Consider the following 22760-nt stretch of genomic DNA (forward strand, 5'->3'; position numbering starts at 1 on the left):
AATTTTGGCAAGGAATTAAAAAGTCATCCATTCACCATGTATCTATTTTTGCATTACAATATAAATGCAAAATTGCAACATGCTTTAAAGCTTCCCGTTAGGCACTGGCGCATATTTTGTAGATATGCAAATCCTGTAATAAATAATTCACTGTTTTGGTTTCTATGGTTTCTAATCAATTAAATAAGAATTTTACTCTAAATAATAAAAAGCTATACAAAAGCGAGGTTGCTTTTAAAAACAAAAATAAAATACAAAACTACCACTTATTATTTTCTTTCCATATGATAAACACATCAACTCCCTTTCCAAAAACAAGACATAACAATATCAATCTCATAACTTAACCCGACAACAAACGGGAATCAAACCTCAAACTTCATAACGTAACATAATTAGCATTGTGGGAGAGAAATGGCGCTATATACAATGTAGTGCGCTGTCCCACTTCCACACCTTCAATATGACTTTAAGATATGGCGGTAGGCCAGAACCATCGGTGTGTCATAACGTTTCAGGGCATAAACTACGTGAATAAAGGCGGTGATTATTATATCCCATAACATATAGCTTTTAGGGCACGGAATTGTTCACCGGAACGATAGGGTTAATGACTTCTTATCGTGACTTACTGAGTGGGAAGTTTATTGAACAAGGATGTGAAAATCTTAAACAATGTAAAAGTGGGGATTTGTATCTGAATATCATTGTTCTCCTTGTAAAACACTGGTACTTAGCTGAAACCGGTTGGACTGGTAGCCGACCCCAACATAGTTGGGAAAAGGCCAATGATGATCATTGTTCTACTATTAGACTATGAAAAAAATCTAACAAACGCAATTTTTTTTCTGGGATTTTATGATATGACAGTTGTCGTTGTTAGATGCGCTGGATGCTGTGCTATGCTGACTTGCTACCATACTTATCAACGATGCTGGTTCTAGAATTCGTATTACAGGCTGTGCTCATCTGTTAGCCTTTTGCAAGCAAGAATGAACTTCACGACGTCGACAGCAACAAACATTCAATTAATATGAAATACTTGAAGTAAATTATATTTGAAATACGCAATCACTAACCTTCAATTAACACAAGGTGCTTGAAGAAAATATATTTTGCCAAACAATCCATTGTGACGATACAAAACGCACGTATGTATTTTTGGATATTATAGAGAAAATTTCCATGAAATCTTACATGATACTTACCGAAAATGACTTTAGACTTATACACAAAATAATTCCCTGAAACGTACATCATTACCCGAAAATTTCAGCTGAACTTTTAACTCTTACGCAAGCAAACCCGGGGGCAGGAGTTGTAGGTGTAAGTACCTGGGATACGCTCGACCTGGTTTGAGCTGTAGTGACAGTCGGTGGGCGATGTATATGATTATAATGGCTTCACGTGGGCGTCCCGTGATGGAAGGCTCCGGGGATCGTATCTCAGCCTACTGCGTCTATCATAAGTTTTAGCGTATGAGGCAATTGATTTATAGGTGGTTAGGATGTTTGTGGATGTGGGGTAGTAGGAAGTTTAATGAAGCGAGATGTACGCAAAACGTAACATGAGCGCTGAATTATATTTTTGTTTTTATTTCCAATGGGCTTTCAAACGTTCAATTACAGTACTAGTGACTCTAGAAGCGCGGTTCAAATGTCATTTCCACAATAAATAACCGCCAAGAACTTCTATAAATATTGTTCAGGAAGAGCAATTAGAATGCTGAAAATTGAGTACGATCAAAAAATTAATTATATATAGAAACAAAAAAATAGCGCTGAAACTAGTTAAATATGGAATAAATTAAATCTTAGGGGACGAAAGCTAAATAACCAAGACCAACCAACAAAAGCAATACAATAAAGGACAGAAAACTTAAATACAACAAAAGACAGTTAAACTAGAAACAACAATCACGAAGCATCAGTAATAAAAGTAAGGTAACGTCAACAAGTGTCGGCGAGACGGACACATGATAACATGTGCTCTTGACCATGAAAGGAACCAATCATCATACATCCACCCACAGTCCGGTTCAGCCGATGCCCAGCCGTGCACGACCAATGATTTGACCGAACCACTAGGTTACCCCTCTAACAAAATTCCCTCGGATCTTTTTACAAATGTCAATGTCAATTTGACAGAAGAAAAAAAAATGTTTGTGTATATTATGTTTTCTTTTTGCAGACGGAGACTTTATTGCAGGTTGTAGAAATTTAACGTTGGCAGATAATTTGTGATGCGAAGTGAAAGAAAGATCGCGAATGATATAATTACATTGTGCATAAATGCAGTGGGTTATTCAAGGCAATGAATAAAAGTTCAATACTTGTACTAATTTTTTTTTAATTTTTGAATCACTAATTTAGTATTGTTTCTATTAACTTAAATACAGAAGAACTCTCTTTACCTTGTCTCAAATAGGATATAGTCTGATAACGGTAGACACTTTTTTTACAATTCCATGGAAGCCCTACAAAAATCTTCGCCCTAGTAGAAAAACCCAAGTAAAGATAACAAACGACTTCCCTTTATGAGATAACCTTTAATTAGGTAAAGCTCAACTCTAGTTTATTAATTAAAAAATATTATGTAAATCATATAATTTTACACACGAGTAACTTGAAACGAATACAAGGTGTATTTCTTTCATATTTATATTAATTAGTTTCCGAGCGAGATAGCCATCTATGTATATAGTTTATTAGGGATCCTATTTCCGAGTTGACTGACAGGTCATTGTGGTTACCACGCTGGGGAATAGTCAAAGTGGTTGCTCAAAGTGGAACGGACGGGTTGACGCTGAAGGGGATAAAGTGAAAAAAATTCTCAATAATAACTTGGAAATTAAAAAATCCTATAATGTTACTTCCGCTCTGAAGGTTAGGTTAAACTCAACTACAAATGATGATAAACCAGCAAAAAGTTTAGTCTATTTTAATACTGATTATTAGAAAAAAATCATAATAACTCAATTTAAAGATTACAAGTACATTGAGTACTTACATTCAAAAACCTTATTAACAATAAATCAACAAAAAAACGGGAGTCCATTCCCAACATTGTCGTCGTCAAGTAACCGCAGTTTTAGCAAAGGCCAATATAATGATAACAAGTAAAGGTACAAGAGTGAGGTATATGTCAGGGGGTCAAGTACAGACATTGTTGGAAAAACAATGAATCGGCTTCAGGTTAGAAAGGGTTGCTGGTTGCCTACTGTTTGGTTGTAGGGCTGGTACTTTTGTAAATGACCGATGGAAATATTGTTGGACGGATAATAGTGGTTTTTACCTTACTTTTGAATAACCGATTCAATAGAAATAATTTATGAGCGTAGAATTTAATATTCGAATCAAAACATTGCAGTGAACAGAGCATTTGCGAATCGGTGTATTTTTTAACTTTATTTTTGAAAGTTAAGTTAGTGTACATTACAGATATTTCTTTAATCTATAATATACTTTATATCGAACAAATCGATAAAGATCATTATTTGTTTAACCTCCATACTAATAGTAAAATGCGAAATTATATCTCGCGTCGAGTAGAGTAAAAAAGTTAAACGGAACGTAAAATTTTAGCACCCTAAAACACTTAACCTCTGTAACAAAACTTATTTGTTTAATACTAATCATTGTCAAACCAGTCTTCGCCATTAAAATTCATCGAAGCATCTTCAGGATGTTAATGTTACATTGTATTAAGTTTTATATCAAGCAAAACGGATGTTAGAATTAATGACTGATACAGACTTATAATATTTGAGTATCTTATGAATGACGAAGCTGAACTAAAATTAGAACTAATTTGCTTTATCATTGTACACGCAAGAATTTCGTCTATTGTATTATTTGAAAAAAATGTAGCTACATGCATTTTTGTAGATGTTAATCGTACAAATTATGCAGAAATAACAATTTATCGATTATTAAATAACACAATTAAAGGAATGATAATTTAATTTCAATATAACAATTCTCACAGTGAACAATATTATTATGTCATCAATATAATGCAAAACAGTTCCAAGAGGTGTCGTTTCATTACTAAGTAAATAAGATTATCGTAATATGACCTTATTAGCTCAAATATTTATTTATAATATTTAGAGATGAATATTCAAATTTTACTTATACTTATTAATATTATTATGTACCAAAATTCAATTATTTAATCAAGTGCTTGGCAACCCTGACGTGCACAATACAGTATTACTTATACTCTCAAGGTCCCCGATTATAATTATCGATACACAGACTTTATCGCAAAATTAAAATTTACTTCAATATTTACGTAATTCATCCTATGCGACGCACATAGCAACAGTATCACACAACGTTAATATAACAGAATAGCGCCTTCTCATTTACCAGCATACGTCATATAGTACGCTAGAGAGAGATAGCAAGATGACGGTTGGAAAACGGTGTCATGTTGATAATATTGAGCGCGAACACGTGTGTCAAGCAGTGTTTAATTTCGCCTCTCACTACAAGTGGCGCCGTGGCTTAGTTGGTTAAAGCGCCTGTCTAGTAAACAGGAGATCACGAGTTCGAATCTCGTCGGGGCCTAAGACGAAATGGTCGTCTAATTCTTTTTGGATGATTCTATATTATTTGGAACAATTTTTCATACATTGTTTAACAAGTTTTAATAAAAATATAGAACAAAAAAATTTTATAATTATAATTTATACGTAGTGTGTAAATTACTCACAATTTACATTTATTTAGTTTCGATTAGTCACTACTCCAATATTACATCAAACAAAATATAAAGATTAGCAAAAATTAAAGCAAAATACATATCAGAATATGGCTGATTTACCAGAGTACTCCAATCTAGCAGTATTTCTCCTTCACTATTTATATAGTCACTTGCTCCCCATCATCTTCGGTCACACAGAAGTATAATGGAACTAACATTTAATAGTGGACACATAATTAGACGTATTAATATGAAACACGTATTTTTACTAACAATTGTTGTACGAACGAATTTAAAAAAGGCAGTATGGGAAAGCTTAATAAACAGTGATTACGGGGACATAGGACAATGCTTACCGTTTGTGTAGCGTCAGCAAATCAGGCTTAGGGAAAGGGCTAAAGGTTTTTAATTAGTTATTTAAATAGCATGAATATTTGTAGATTATACGTTTTTACAATATGAAGTATTTTGTTGAAGTGTTATTTTATTAGCTAAATATACTATTTAAGTTGGGCAAAAAATTATTCTTGACGAAGGACTACATTTTGTGAATTATCATTATTTGTATTCTATTCAATAAACTTTAATCTCTAGTAGTTAAGTCCGTTTGAAAACTGGCCAAAAATACCCCAACCTTTAATTCATTTAATAAACTAGTATAAAAAAAAATAGTAATTTCAAAATACATCCAATTATTATCCAAAAATACAACACCTCTTTCACCAAGAGACCTATTTTGTCGTCCGTACCCAACGCAACACGCTAGGAATGGCGAGTTGCGTGGGAGCCTCGGCCAGCATTAATTGCCACCACATTAAACGACTAACTGACGAACAATGGCGTATTAACATAGTAAATGTGACTGCTAACGTACGTGACGTATACGATAACGTATGCTGGCGACATCTTCTGGTGCATTTCAATGCGGTTGAGAATAATCCTTCTAGATGTTTATGAGGTACTATGATTGCTCGTGACTTCGGCTGTATATCTAGAAAATGTTGTTAAAGCTTAGCTAATATCTGTACAATGTCCCCGAAGGTTAGCAAATATTAAAAGTCAATCAGCCAAATGAGGTTGTAGATTATAACTTACATAAGTTACAGTGTCTTCCGAAAAAAAGTTGTCGTTCCATTCGAATTTTGAACAATATAATGTCAATCTAGTGTACTGAGGATTTACTAGATTTTTTTTTAATTTGACAGTCATTTTAGATTCCTACGGTTAGTGACAAAGCATGATTAAGTTAAACAGTATTTGCTTTATTCTACTTCAAAGGCAGAGTACAGTTTCTACTCTGGGACACAAAAAATGGTGGCAAGTATAATTTCTAGTACGAGTTCCAAAATAACAAGGATTTATATTTCCATATAGGTAGGATGCTAGATTCCAACCAACGCGAACGATATTCTGAGAATCATTCGCTTATCAGTGTCTGATAAACGGCTTTTTTGTCAAATATGATGTAATTTTTTACTGTATTTCTAATATTTTATCGGTCAAGTTATTTCCAAACCGTTCCTCGAATTGAAAAAAGGGTACCTATTGTAATCAATTTGATGATGGACACTGCTACGTTTAATGAATGTAAGGGGAATAACCTTAAGACTAAACGAAATTTATTATTACAACCTCATTACCAACTCTTTTCCTCACATTATAATTACAAAGACAATGAAGACCCAGATTCTGCACCAACTGTAGTTCTTGAAAACTTGAACCACGCGAATGATGAAGCAAATGCTAAGGCCCTACCGGAAGCATCAATTTAAAAAATTGAACATAGCAAAGTACCATCGATATGCAGAGATCATGTCTAGAACGGAATAGTTACTCCAAAATTTTTGACGTCACTTCACAATAAGAAGAGAGCAGCCATTTCCATGCAGTCTAGTCTACAACAGATCTGCTTTAAGAGTAGGTGGCAGGTCCCGAATACTCATGGCAGGAAATGTGGCAATCGAGATTAAGGTCTCTTCAATTACAAGCTACAAAGTAGCCTCGAACAACTGCCTTTCAATCCTACAAGCCATGATAACCTAATAAACTGTGACGTAGGTATCGGCAAAGGCAACGATCGTGCAACCAGTAATGACTCACTCATTTCTGTGGTATGCTAAATACGGAGTTGCCAGGTGATGGGAATTTTACCGTGGAAGATGGGAACATAAATTCATTTTTAGAGGTAGATTAATAGGTATTACTCTATTGCTTCTTCTAAATCTTGCTTTGTTCGACAGGGTCCATACTGCTCTCAATTATTACCTATCATGTGTTAACATGTATACTGTGGAAGCAACAATGTATCTAATAGTAACCAAAATAAAAAAGGCTAACGATAAAAAGCCACATTCACAATAATTATCAAGTGCCTTAGTCTTGAAAAAGAACCATGTGAACTATTTCCGCCGGCACTTCCAGGATTTATATTAATTTGGAAAAATACTAAGTCAAATAATCATTTATCAAAACGGTCAGCAACTCCATCCATTTCTAGATGATCATTCATCATATCAAAAAACGCGTACATTAGAAGCAGATCTGGCAACCCAGCCAAACGCTCACTGATTAATTCACACAGATTAGGTCGCGCAAGGTCACTAGGTCCATTCCCGGCTGTTTCATTATAATTCCCATAAAATATGTCGGTTATCGCCGCACCAAATTTGGAGAGGCAACACATGTTTTAGCTATATATTATGTTATAGAGGAAGGCTTGTGACCGACATTGGGTTTAGCAATACTACTTCTAATGCTTGGAGAATACAAAAGAATGGTAATGGAATTTCGGGGCTCTATTGTCTGGTATTTCTTTGGATTGGATCTGGCTGTACGCATAAGAAATTATACATCATAGTAACTACACTGTGCTCCTTGGATCCTAAAAGAATGATGAAAAAGCGGACTCAGTTTAAAAATGTCTCTAGATTTTTGATAGAGTCCCAAACGAGGATACAAAAATTTTTTTATAAGTCTCTGACTCAATGACCAACGAATACATTTTAAAGTTATGTATCATATATTTTTTTAACCCTTAATTAATCATCTTGTAGAGTAGGTACAGCATGACGCAACGGGAAACCCGAAATAAGGAGCCATCTCAACCAAACTTAACTCTAAAATAATAATCTACTCATTTTAACTCTCAAAATTTCGTAATCGCTGCCCAGCCCCCAACCTAAATGGCAATAAACAAACACCCCAAGACGTACATTAACACTATTGGTACACGTCTACAAGTCGACGCGTGCGAGTATCGAACACACTAATAAAACACTCACGAAGTAAAGCGGAAACATAAAAAAATATATATCTACGCACTGCGGGGCCTATTGTCAAAATGTTAGCCAAGGGCACCGGCAGAATAGGGTTATCGACTTCAACTACACTTATAATAATAAATCATTTTTTTCGCACATTTTTTTTCCAACTTACGACAGCATGTGGTTGCTTAAATTATTAACTATTATTTTAAGTATGAATTAAAATGTATAATTATGTCTATATTTATGGGTAAGTAGTGCCAAATTAATAAGGTTTTAAGTAGTTACTTTAATACAATTTTAAACATGAGCTTTAAAGTTATTACACGGGAAAATTATGTTGTTGGTTTAACGACTTTTCGTTTGGCGCCACGTTAAATCAAAAATGGTTTATTGTGTTTTTTTGCTCATATTTTTATAGGATAATGTTACCAGGGATTTGTGACTTGGAAGTCGGAACACAAATTATAATAGCGATGGGTGAAACTATTAACTTCACGATCTTACGTAAACCTTTTATCTTAAACGCTCCAAGAAAGTTTTTATCAAACATTAATATATTGCTCCACAACAGTTAGGTGGCAGCCCTACGGTGGATCGTCCTAATTCGAAGGGCGACATCTGTTGTAACGTGGTGTGAATGATTATGTTAAATTAAACGGACTACGATTATCGGTTATAGAGCGAATTATTAACAAGTATGGCGCCTACAATATTACCTATTGTTACTGTTAGACTTTTTAGTACATTACAAAAGCTGGGAAACTAAGAAGTTGTTTGAAAATTATGAGCTTAGCCTAAAATCAGACAGCAAAGTGAATAATGGTAACAAAAAGAAACATTTATGGATGCAATGTGTCTTTATGTAAAAGCTGTTATTAATACAAATGCACAGTATGATGTTTTTATGTGCAATTGTGTTCACTATCTACCGTAATAATTTGTTTGGTTGTTTAGGCGTTATGTGCAGGGCAAAGGCTCTCCTCCCACTCAGTGAGGTCTAAGACTTTTTCTGACTACACATTTTTGTATACATTCAGCACAAGTCTTCATAAACTACATAAGAGGGATTTTCTCACAAGCTAAGTGCACAAATCAAATGTATGGGAAATTAAACTGTGTAACAGAAACTTGACAACAATATACTGTAAATAATGCTCGTATAAATAAAAATAACTTATTCGATGGTTCATGCGTGAGACCTTAAAGTCCGTTAAAATATTTTGATGGGTCCCACGACTTGACACGATGTGAGACTCAAAGATATTAGGAATATATTCATATGGTGTATGATTACATGTTCAACTGTCAAAAAGACAAATTTAATGATAAATTAAGTCAAAATTGTGCATCACGTAACATAAAACATACATTTGTTGATTATATGATATATACCATTACATTCGATACCAAATGTTAAGTATTACCATACCATAATTAATCAAAAAAATGCTAAGGTGTAAATTGTTAACGCCTCATAATGTCTGATATCTTCCATAAGTTAATCATTCGTTGGCAACTAATAAAGTATAATACACAAAATTAAAAAAAAAAAACAATATTATGATCCTTAAGACACCTTGTTCAAAACAAAGAAAAGCTCAATACTTTAATGTTTGAATAACACATCCATCATAAATTCCAGAAAACACTGGCAACATTACAAAACACGATTTCAAAATTCATTAAAGCTATTAAAAACTATAAAAATGAGATATTGAAATTGATATAAAGTGATATTATCACTTATAGCATTCCGTACATCGGGAGCCGACAAACAACTCTTAAAAAGTGACGCATGCAGTTGTGAAAGCGGGATGGTACAATACACGTTATAGAGCGACATCTCTTTTCCACAAATTCAAAATTGTTTCTTTGGCAGTTGATATCCCTATCATCATAGATCATACAATTTATAAGGATACGTTAAAAGGGCGCATAGTTCATGAGTTTTAAGTTAAGTTATCCAGTAATTTATTGTCTCATTGTTCAACAAACCTCTTTCCATATAAAGAAGAAACGCACATTAAACGGCTCAAGCCTGCTTTCAGACGCAATTTCAAACTATCAATTGTTTTTTTACGGTGGTTAAATAGTCGTAAAATTTAAAAACTAATATGTAAGAATTTAAACGTAAAAACTTTTAAACTGCTATTCTTACTTATGGTTTTAATGTTACATTAAAACGTATCGAAATAAAAAGTTCTATCATAGTACAGTCTATTAAAGGTATTAAATTGTTAGAATCAACCGAAAATTTTGAAAAGTTCCAAAAGAAGAAACGAGAACCTAATATGGCGAATGGCCGTAAAAAGGAGCGTAATGTTTTTAGTTTTGTTAATGAGTGTTGAATTTGAGTTTCTTCAATAAACCTTATATCTCAATCCCTAGACAAATATTTTAATGTTTAAGGTAACATTAAAATCTGTACTTAGCAAAAATTACATTTCCGTATAACCTAATTACATATCATCTTTACCAATGAGTACAAAGCCATGTCTTTTGCTAATAATACAAAGATTGCATCAAGCACACCTATCCTTGGACCTCGCTTCAGTCTCATGGCGCCACACACCACGTCACATCAAGAATACTCCAATAAATACGAGACCGGTAGTGAACTGTCAAATTAAACATTATAAATATGATAAATAACATTAAAATCTCTTTGTTTATAAGACACATGTTTAGATTGCGACACCAGTACGTCTTGGGATCATTCTCGTCAGATTAGTTGCTGAATTTCTGACAACTAGGCTTATAAAGGTTAACGCCGTAATTGTGGAGGTAAGGTACACAAATTGTTATGTTTACTTTGCATTTTTATTAAAAAAACATAAATATAAACATTAAGATCACTTAGTATAGGGGCCGAAACAATTTTCAGATATCCTACGATTTTAGTTTCATTTTGCAACGACGCACCAACACTTAGTATATTTGAGTATCCAATAACACAACACATAACAAAATAATAATTCTAAATTCAAAACACACAAAAAACAAATCCATTTTTTTTATAACCAAGTCTAATACGTCGTAGTAGGCACTAGATAAAGTTCCAAATTCAAATAATCTACTATTAAAAAAAAAACATTTATAAACAAATGAGGTTGTTCGTTACACGAGTTTACTTAGCATCGAACGTGGCATGGCGTCAAATAAAAACCATTTAGATAATAAGAATATATAATGCCGACATATCTAAATATAGTTAATTTCGCGTAACTATCAGCTTTCGAGATAATTGCGCGTGACAACACTAGTTTTAAGAAACTCGTTTGCGATCTGAGTAACTTGAGTATTATTCACTAAATTCTGAATTTAAGACCAGTAGGTAATTAACAATGTGCGAATTTCCATAATTCAAAACATATGCCTGAACATATCCTGTTTTTTATGAGCTAGGAGCGAAGATATCTTAAAAAATAATTACTAATAAGTACCACTTTCAAACAAAAATAAACTTTTTCTTTATTGTATTAAAGTTTAAATTTGTTTGCACCGTGAATCGAGGCGCGAGTTTCATGAATGAACGTCTCGGCATGAATGGCCGACGGATATGACGTCACGCGATGCCAACGAGGCGCCGATGCGCGTACGCACCCTACGTACATAATAATAAACAGTAAATCAGATACGACTTGACTTTATATTTATTTGACATATTCTTTATTATGAGATTATTTTTAAACAAAAACTTAATTTCAATGGCTTTAAATAAACATTGTTGCTTTGTGTTTTAATTACAATTGTTTCTTTCAACATTTTATGATAATTGCCTACAAAATTTTACTGCAAACAGTTACCAATCTCCGAAACCGCTGAACCAATTTTGATGACAGTAATTATCCGCATGTAAATCTCAAAAATTTCCACACTTCCAGGAAACAAAACTACCAAACGAAATACAACTTATAGGCACAGTTAAAGGTAATATTTAATAACCTTTATATAGTTTGTTGTATTGTTTTATGGCCATATTGAGCATAAACAAGATTTAATGGGCGGTTGCGGCGTGTCAGCCTATTGCTATGCGTAATGCGTTACACACGTTTCAGAATGTTAATTAGTTAGGGTACACACGTAACATCCTCCATTGACGATACCCATTGATCAATTGCAAATTATTTGCCCTTCACATTGAGGTTTGATGCGGAATAATTGTTGCTATGTGATTTGAGAAGGTGAGGAAGAGGAAGGTTGAGTTTGTTTCAGGTCGTTTAAAGTGTTCAAATAATCGAGTTTTAGGGTCCCCCACCCAAAGAGTCAAACCGATAGCGATACAGTTGAGATTTTCTGTTAGAGCCTTTACGATAAATTCATTTCCATCATTCCGGTTAAGCATTCAAATGATTTGTTGTTCTATGTTCTATTTGATCGATATCCGCGATCCTTCGCGAGACTGATTCGAAATTTACTCTTTTTTACTAGGTTTTATTAAATACTCTTTCAGAATTTGAAACTTCTTATAAAAGTGATAATATCAATTTTTATACAAAAAAAAACTTGTCAAAAAATCTTTTTTAGACCAGTATTCATAAATCAAACCAACCTCAGAAAATCTACTCAGTTTCCAAGCCAAAACTTCAAAGACCGATTGATTAGTACATCAAACCGACTTGTCCTACTGCCGTACCTGTTCAGTGACAGCTACGTCACATTGTCAATAGCAATAACAAGTTATTTACGATTTTCATTGTTAGCGGCTGCAGTTTTTATACTGCAGTATCTCGCAGTGAATGAATCAAGATTTTATGTAATGAATGAAACGCGACGCACTTATAAAAGTCATATTCATATTGTTAAGGCGTAGGTATTCACAAATAATGTTGATATTTATAAATATAGCCATTTTTTATGACTGTATTATTTTTATTTAGTAATTCTTATATATTCTGTACACGGTTTTTGATAATTAGATTAGTTACTAGCTTTTTGGTGTGTGATTTTTGATTCTACACATTACGTTGCGTTGGTTCTTGCAAATGTTATAGTATGATGTAGCTAAATATGACTATCTTTGGGAATGACGTCACAACTGTGTTTCTCTTAAATTAATAGAAATAACAAGAGGCAGAGGAGAATGCCATAGCATTTTAAAGAAACCTTGTTCTAGCCGATTACACATGAATGATAAAGAATGATAGTAAGAAATGATATTCTTCAAACAAACAGGCCTTAAATGCAAAACAGCTGACGAGAAATTTATAAATAGTAATATAAGATGTTTCTGATAGTTATCTAAACGAAAGTTTCGTAATATTGTTCGCTTAATCGGATGAAGATATTCCCACAGCCACTGTTTATTACGATTCTAGATAAAATAAATTACGCATATTTTATATCTTAACATAAGTTAGTGTTGTAGATAGGTCTAGATTAGTTCGATTCAGTAGATACGGAGATTAGTCAGCCAATAATCGTTTTGCGTGGGAATTGGTCTTCCTTGTTTACGTTAATGTTTTCCTATGTTGATAACATTTATCTATTTGTATTATCACGGCTTATGACCTTTGCTTGCTGTAAACAGAGATGTGCGGTACAAACTATATTAAACTCATTTTTCTTTAAAGTTTTTGAATTGCTGTAGGGCTATCTAGAAATATATCTTCTGTTCCAGATTTGTTGAATGGCTTAAGATCATCTCGCCATCTCCGCCTAGGTCTTTAGACGTCTTAAGACACATTTAGATTTAATTAAAACAAAAACCTTTATTTGGGAATGTTATACAATTTGGGTATAGACAAAGTTTAAATATATTTGCAAAACTATTGGGACGATGATTTTTCTGAAAAAAAAAATGTAAACTTAGGTATGTTACAAAAAACATAAATAGTTTTGACAGTAAAATCGCTATCGCGACGACTCTCTGTCGAAAACAGATAAAATCTTAAACAGATATCTTTAACATCATCTTAAATCACTATGTAATCGATTGTTATCGATTTCAAATCACCTGATGAATCGATATAAAGGTGACATGACCTTTAATCTCTGTGTAATAATAATTAATTTAAGTGACTTGTTTTATTTACATATCGGTGACCTGTATAAGTACTTTCCTAAGCGGATAGAGTAAATAATTACGTGCCTGTATCAATCAGTGTCATATTTGTTATGGCTTTAATGTTACCGACTGTTTATTCCACGAAACATTGGACATAAGTTTGGCCAAATATTGGTAACGAAAGTTTGTTTCAATTTTGGATCTAAACAAATTGGGTAACCACCGTTGCTTTAACTCTTTTTTTTTGTATTTGTTGTTTCAGCGACAGCAAAAATACATCTGAAAATGTTAAGACCAACACTTAAATCGTACGCCTATTAAAAAATGTACGATCATCTCAAATCAAATAATTTTCTTTTTATTATTTTAAATATTCATTTTTTTCAGTCATTTTCAAAACAGAGAAGCAACCCCATAAAAAATGATCCTTTCACAATACTATTTATTTATGCAACAACAGCATAAAACAGCAAAATTGTAATACCTAGCCAAAATAACAACAATAAAAAGCAATTTAAAGGAAATCCATTCATTTTACAGGATAATGCTGAAATGACATCTCGTTAGGTATTCATATTAATTACACAAGATCCTAGTTATGTCATCGTCTGCTAAATCGGTGTCTCAGTCTACATACCAAGGCTTATATGTCATACCATTCCGTTTATTGTATGACACTGACACAGGATTCGGATGTTTGCCTGGACAATTATATATTGTCTGAATTGTAGTCCTTGCCCTTAAGGAAAAGAAAGGTAATTGCTTGTATATTCTTGTATTTTTTGCTAATAGTAACCCGTGTTTTTATTTCTTGATTGATTTTCTCCATTGCAATGACATTATGGAGTCGCCTACTTAGGGTAGACCGAGTATTTATGTACCTAAAGTATCTAAAGTGTATGTTTGAGAAATAGTCTAATAGCAATTAAAACATTTTGATTTTGACTATTAAATTCTGAATGTGAATTAAAATGCATGATTTTTTTCATCGTTATCTCTTTTCCGCCATTTATAATTTCCATTAATTTAAACACAGACACCAAACCAAGACCACAGATACCATTACCAAGTCTTTTCAACCTGACATAATATTTAGTAGTTAGGACATTTTTCTCCATCTACTCATTGAACAGTCATACGTCGTCCAGTAAAGAGTATCCCATTTCATTATAACCGCATACAATAAATAACAATTCTTTCTGCAAAACTTCTAAGAAGCATGACACATAATAACAAGCACTCATAGTAGAACAAGCCAAATAAAATGACTTCTACAAGTCAGCCTTGTCAAACAATTTACAAGTATTATTGTTAATCTTGTTGGCGCCGCTGTTTTATACCGATTATGTGTAATCTTTTGAGGAAAAACGTTTAAAATAGTATCTTTGTAACACGCTACTTACTGTGATTATCCATTTTAGGTTTATTATGTATGTATTTGAATAAAGATACCTGGCTTTTAATCTCAAGCCTTTTTAGGTGTATGTACCAAAGCGTATTAGGATTGCAACGCATTCGTTCGGCGGATCAGGTTAAGTCACTACCCGTTTCCCGAGGGAGTGGGTGTCAATGAGGATTCGCCCGCCTTACAAAAAAAAAGGTATCCGTACACATAGGGTAATAGTAAAAACCTGTCTGTCCATCTGTCAACAGTCCAAATCTAAAAAAATGTGATAACTAGACATAATTAAATTTTCATACGTTGTATTTGTGATGCCGCTGTGACAACAAATATTAATCAATAGCGTCAAACAATTTACGATTGAACAGGAATTAACGCATTTAGTTCTTGTCGCTTTACTTTTAACGCATATTAACATAGGCTAGAAGTATCTTATAGGACTTAATAGTTCCAATAAGCAGAAATAAAAACATTATGTTTCAGAAAACATTTTCTTTACAAAAATAGACCAAAACTATTTGCACTAAATTATTTTCAAGGGTGAGGTTAATGACATTAAATTGCGCAGTCAGTCAATTAAACTTGTTAATAAGGTACAGAGCAAGGCGATAAGTTTAGTTCGGATATTTTAGCATTAGTGTACGTGGACTCTAGTACATTACATTACATTACAATAAATCAGTCAATACGCACCACATTCCGACGAACAGGGTTAGTCTGAACATTTTTATCATGTATTTTTTTCTTATATTTTTTTTTGTGAAATAATTTATTAGCTTAGTTTTTTTATGCAGGTAAGTTTTTGCAAAAAAAACTGTAAAATAAACTAATTAAGAAACAGTAACATAGAAAAGAGTGGAATGTTTTGAAATGCGTGTAGATATACGAAGATCAATGTTAGATACATATTTCATAAGATTTTAAAATATTCCGCCTATTGAACTTGAATGAAACAAAACCAGAATTAAGCCAGACAGACAGACATCCAATGCGACTAACGTAATATTAATTGTAAATTAATATTTATCAATATATTAATATTCAGTTTGTATAATAAAATTGCCAATTTTACCTTGGAAGTCGGCGTCACGCGACTTTTGTTTAATTTTAGACGGTGAGTTTGTAAAATACGTTCCTCCTATTGTTATTTTATTGCTTTTAAATAGGTATATGACTACATTTCGAATCCTTATACTTCTTAAAATGAATTCGAAAAAGAATACTGCGCTAAAATGATTTAGAACTCCCCAACAAATTGAAATGAAACTACTTCTACGGATTTTATCGGGGTTTAATTTTAGATTTTAGTTCCCGACGTTTCGACACCTTTGCAGGTATCATGGTCACGGGCAGAATGGTCCGTAAAAGTAGTTTCATTTAAATTTCTAACATTCGCGTAAACCTAAGAACCCCAACTAATATTTAAAATTAACAAATAAAGACAAAACCTCCACATTTGTCAACAAATCAAAAATACTTCACACAAAAACTCATTCAAAATTCACCTATTTCCTAAGTAACAAAGCCCTTTAGAAACTTGGTAAGCGTTAGGAGCGTTACAGAATGGCCCAGCGTACGCACGGACAATTGAACTCACTTCCTTATTGTACGGCTTGCGTCATCCTAGTGGCTCCCGGCCCCGCGCCGCCCCCGCGGGACTCTTCAAGATATACCCGTACTTCTATACAGTATTTTGGTAAAGAACTGCAGAGGATAATTTTGCCGTTGAGTTGCTAATTGTCGATGCCGTGATAAATCATAATAATAATGTTGAAATTGAAGCGTCGGTCGTCCGGGAGCAAGATGGGTCGATGACGTAATAAGGGTCTCGGGACGAGTCTGGATGAGGCTAGCACAGGAACGTAGAAATTGACACGAGAAAGAGCAGGCCTATGCCCATTAGTGGGAGGATAAAGGCTGTGGATGATGATGATGAATGAATTGGAATTTGAAATCGCCAACTTGCAGTCAGGTAGCTTAGCATCAGCTAGCACTTATATGGATAGCCTAATATTTTTCTAAAAAGATTTGTCTTTAAAAGTTCCACTCTCCCAATATAAACTGACATAAAAACTGTATTCTGTGTAACCTACATTAATAATATTCTCAAAATTAAATGCACATTATATTCTATTCCATTCAAAATACTGTACATTGTAAACGATGAATACGAAAACCGGGACAGTTGATAGTGATATGAACAGGACGAGAAAAACAATAAATCAATTTAGTAACTAATTCACTGTTACTGTCAATTGTTTTGATGAATATTGCTACCGCCGATTGGTGAATAGTTGACATAACAATAAATCATTTAGTAGAAGACGCCCTCGGAGTATTAATGCTAGTATAATAGGAGGACCATGTAAGGTGCGCCGTCCATCACCATTTTCCAAAAAACCAGACATTCTTACGTTTTTATGTCTCTCTGCCTACCAGTAACGTGACATTTTCATCTTCCATTTCACAAAAACCCACCCAATGGTTTAACCATGACAGTTTTTACGGAACATAGACGCCAGTTCAAGTGACTTCGGAGAAAAAGTGTTTCATGCCTCTGCGTGTTACACGCGTTAACTTTAACAAAATACTGGGCTATTATATTAAATTATACGGTTTTCTTCAATAACTTGCTAGATTATACTGAATAAAAAACCTTACAAGTGCTCTTGACATAAAAGTTGACATTTTATAAACGTCGGCTGGTAGATCTCTTAATTTAGTTGATGATAGTAGATGTTCGTAATTCAAACTGTTTATAAATTGCTCAGTAAGTTCTGGGAGGACTGTAATATTTCATCTATGGTTCTCCAAACCCACGCACACTTTACCTTAATTTGCTTTGAGAAATGCTTTACGTTCAAAACCTGAATTTTAACTGCTGTAATATACGTGTTATGAAATTACTCTGAAGATCATTCGGATTTCAACAGGCGCATAGACTGTTAATTTAAGTAAGTTTTAGTTCACTGTAATTGCTCAGTCGGTTCAGCATTTAAACCTGCATAGCAACAGTTTTGAGCTAAAAAACAATTCTACCTTTAAGCGAAGGAAGCAATTATGTTCCTCAAGTACATACAGGTATATTCTTCAAATACCGGTTAAAGGTACCGCCAAAACCGAACTAACCAGCATCAACACGCCCAGTAATACGTAAGAATGAATTCCGAACCTAAGTCAAGCTACCTTCGTTCCGGCGCGACCCAAGTCAACGAACTAAAAGTAATCGATACGGAAGCTAAGGATCGGGGCCAAGGCCACAACGAGAAAAGAAAAACGCCCATAGGACCTACCACCAATTCCGAAACTAAGACTTTTGGATATGTGGAAAAGAGATGTCGCTCTACATCCTGTAGCGCGCTGTCTCGCTTCAACCACGGCTGTAATCTAATTTTGTGAGGTGGTAGCAGGATCCCAGATATGTATAATGGAAGCATGTTATCTCCGCCAACATCTACTCCTAAGAGCTGTGGAAGGGGCTTCTTTTGTACTCCACACTCACATTATTTATCGTCGTTTGGCAAAATTGGTTTAGAGATAATTTGACTAGAAGCATTATAGTTGTTTGTTGGTTGTGGAAGTCTTATTACTTCTTTAGGGAAAAACATAAAAGCCCTTTGAAGACGAAGCCTATTTAACTGGTTAAGCCAGAATGAAGTTAAAGCGTGTAGTTAAACTGAATTGGGGCTTAAATGATCCAATATCCGTAATTCAAATTATGGAAAATGTTTTACGATGTTGAAATATTTTTTTTTGCACATTTTCCTTTGATCGACTATGACAGCCAAAATTCCTCGTCACATTAGCTAAGAATCACGCCTCTTGGGCAAAAATGTGATAAATACCGTTTAAATACCACTAAAATATATTACAAATACACTTTACGCCACGTTTTATAGTTGACACGTTAATTGTGCGTACGTACGCGTCTCGTCCTTGGAGGCCAGACAGACTAAACATGGACAATTATATGGCTTGATAGCATAGACATTTTTAGCGGTAGTCTTGAGTGTTACTAGGTGAATAGTTGCGATAACACCTCATTTACATTGTAGTCATGCCCCTTGTTGACACCGCTCGGTTGTTAAATGATAGAATTTGAATTATTTGACTAATCATCTGTCCACAGTCTTTGAGGCGGGCAGACAGCGCAGGAAATGGCGGGACGAGTTGATAGTTTTAGTGGCGAATTGAAGAGGAGATTTAACCTGCACGCAGTAGTGGAATAACCAAGGCAAATAAAACAAATTGTCCAAGGGTAATTGTAACGAAAGAAGACAAGAGTTATGAACAAACTTCTTAACCGTAGAGTCACTTTAGCTGTATCCCAGTAATCCAGGCGCCATTATTCCGTATGACGCCAAAACAGAATAAAAAAAGATTTTCTTAAAGCTCATCCGCTAAATAATCCGAAATAGCTCGTTTCCTTCAAAACCCACTGCGTACATTAAATATACATCTTTATATTTGCGGTGAGCTTACACTAGATTTTTCTTCCGCCTTTCGTCAATAAAATGTCTTAAAATAAAAAAATGCGTGGCTCGGAGTGCACACGAAATGCGTGAGACTTGAATTTAGTATCGAGAAGAATTTTTCCAGCTCAAAGCGAAAGAGGGGCAAGTCGATTTTTTGTTAAGATTACGCTTATATTGGGTGGTTCAGAAAACAAAATGAAAGTGTGTGGAGAAATAGATACCTACAGATAAAAATCGAGAAAATAATAAAACGAATTGTCATTTAAAGTTCTTTAAAACCTTAAATTATTTATTGAATATTAAACTCATATTTTGTTTACGTTATTTTAATGATATTTTTTAACAGCAACAATATTTATTTTACGTACAAGATTTTCAAAGAAAAAAATATTACCCAAAACTTTTATTTTTTTATTTGTAGGTTATGCTGTTTTCCCTACATTCATCGGTATCTAAATTCATCTCTTTGTTCATATTATATCATGGCAGACTTACTCGACTATTTATAAGCGCTGAATCACGAAATCTAGGCATAATACTAAGCCAATTTCTAAAGAAACGTCTATTCTGGAAACAAGCAGCAAAGAGTTTATATTTCAAACCATTTTAAGTATTTTGTAAACTCTTTTAAAATAACCTATTCCTGTAAATTATTACAGAAAAAACTACTGTGGGTAACTATGGGTTAAAGCGGCTACGAATGGATTACAACGAAAAAAAAACATGTTCAAATGTTATTTAACTTACACTTGACTTACAAATGACAAAAAAAAATCGAACGTTACGCGAAAATATATCTCTGTATTTATATCGTACAAAACTCTGAAATTTATTCTACAATTGAAATGTTATACCAACATTTATTGAAACAATAGCTCCACAGTTAGAAAAACCCCGAAATACTATTTTTACTGTATCTCTTAGTAAGCGATGTCGCCTCATAAGTTATTTTAGCTCTGCGCGGCCGCCTAGCAACCGTGACGTCATGAGACCATAATTTTCGGAAAAATCCGCCGATTCGCATGCTCATAATTTTCTTGATATGTTAAGGATATGAGAGAACTCTATGGAATAGAATAACCCGGTCCAGTTACATATTATTTATGTCGGACGCGCGCTGAAAATCAAGAAAACAAGACGAAAAAACGACTGAATACATAATAATGGAATATTATGTTTTGAAATCACAATTTTTTTAGGTCATTCCAAGAATGAATATTTGAAAAACATCATCCGATGTGTAAAATAATTAAAATCACAAAGACTAAATAACAATATCTTCTATTTACATTACAAAATTAATAAGTTTACATTTACAAAGTAAAACATGAAAAAAAAACAAATTAAGCAATAATTTTGATAAACAAAATTTAGAGCTTTATATAAATTATTAAGAATGTGACAATTGCAATGGACAAAATATCTTCACACTTAGTTGCGAGAAGTACGAAAGGAAACACATGTTAGTCCGAGATCTTTCAAAAATCGTGAAAATTTCATTACCGCGTTCACAACAAACCAAAACAAGCTTACTCCACACTCGTCTTACCAAAAAAAAATTGCGGAAAATCAACCAAAAAGCAAAGTCCAACAATTTAATGAGCTCAATATGATAATTTTCCATTTTAAACATTACGTTCGCGTCCAACTTGCCGAATGTATAGTAATCACGTGATAAATAATTCGGGGTTATCGAGGGGCCTTATTCGCGATACCGACTACTGTGACCATGATCTCTCACATCAGATACGGGATATTGTACTGCTCAGGTCGGATTTGTTTACTAACTCTATGCATGAACTAATGTTATTAAATAACTATAATATTATTTTACAGCCTTCGTGTAAATTTGTAACCATTTTATCGAACATGTTTGGAAACAAAAGATCGTAAACGAGGCGATTTTACGCAGTTCGTAATATTTTGTCAATATTAAGCTGAGTTGGCTAAGTATTGCTTTATCAAGTACTCCCACGTTATTGTGTATGTTCAGATTCTTTAGACAGTGTACACATGATGACTGGTACAAAACCCCGCCTATTTGAACACGTGAAAAATGTATTACAACGTGTAAAACTGTAGTTGTCGTGTGATCAATTCAATATTTACAAAATTAAGATATACCACTCATATGGTACGCAAGTGTGTCACATTTCCATACCAAATATTGGATGTCCACGTAGAATAAACACCCAAATCGTGAAATATATTATTAATTAATGAAACGTGAGCTATTTATCATAAAATACGCGATTAAAATATTCGTTCAGTTGTCCCAGCACAGCAGCCAATTAGATCGACCCACATACGAGCGGCGCGACCCAATCCGCGAATTATCGCCGCAAACATGGTCACACGAACATCGGGTAGTAGAACCAAGGTCACCTCACGCACACATTCGCAAGCGTCTACGAAATCCTTGGCAGCGGTTAAAGACCTACGGAAGTCGTAACGTCTAATATAAGTGGAGCCGTCGCCTTCACTGTACTTCCCCGTTTGTACATACTGAGCGGCCAGGGACGGAGGTCTGGCGGACTGGCCAAAGGTTTTATGTCATCATGTCATACGGCCTTCAATTCCTATGTTTATGTAAACCGCGTGAACAAGTTTCGCGACTCTGTTGCCGGGGGGAAGTGGTTTTTTTCGACAATGTCTAATTCAGAAAGATATAATGCGTACTGTACATATCTTGTCTTGAGATACGAGGGAGCGTCTTTGCATACAATTTGGGACGATGTTACCTTTTTATAAAGTTCCTCGCAATGGAGACTGATGGCGCTGAGCCGGGGATTAACGTTGACGGATATGAAGGAATGAATGATGTACTGTGCTCGAATGATATTATATTGGCTGGTATGAAGGTTTATAAGATATACTTGTGCAAAAGACTAGCTTTAGCA

General features: G+C 34.0%; 1 protein-coding gene and 1 non-coding gene across 2 annotated transcripts in view; one reads left to right on the forward strand and one right to left on the reverse strand.

Annotated features, from left to right (window-relative positions):
* Positions 1–22760, reverse strand: part of LOC113497756 (tRNA dimethylallyltransferase) — a 205803-nt gene that overhangs the window by 91677 nt on the left and 91366 nt on the right. The gene's annotated exons all lie outside the window — the stretch shown is intronic.
* On the forward strand, positions 4501–4574 carry Trnat-agu. Its single transcript has one exon. It is a non-coding gene; the product is annotated as a tRNA-Thr (tRNA).

The sequence above is a fragment of the Trichoplusia ni genome, chromosome 1 (assembly GCF_003590095.1).
Source record: "Trichoplusia ni isolate ovarian cell line Hi5 chromosome 1, tn1, whole genome shotgun sequence".
NCBI classification, from domain to species: Eukaryota; Metazoa; Arthropoda; class Insecta; order Lepidoptera; family Noctuidae; genus Trichoplusia; species Trichoplusia ni.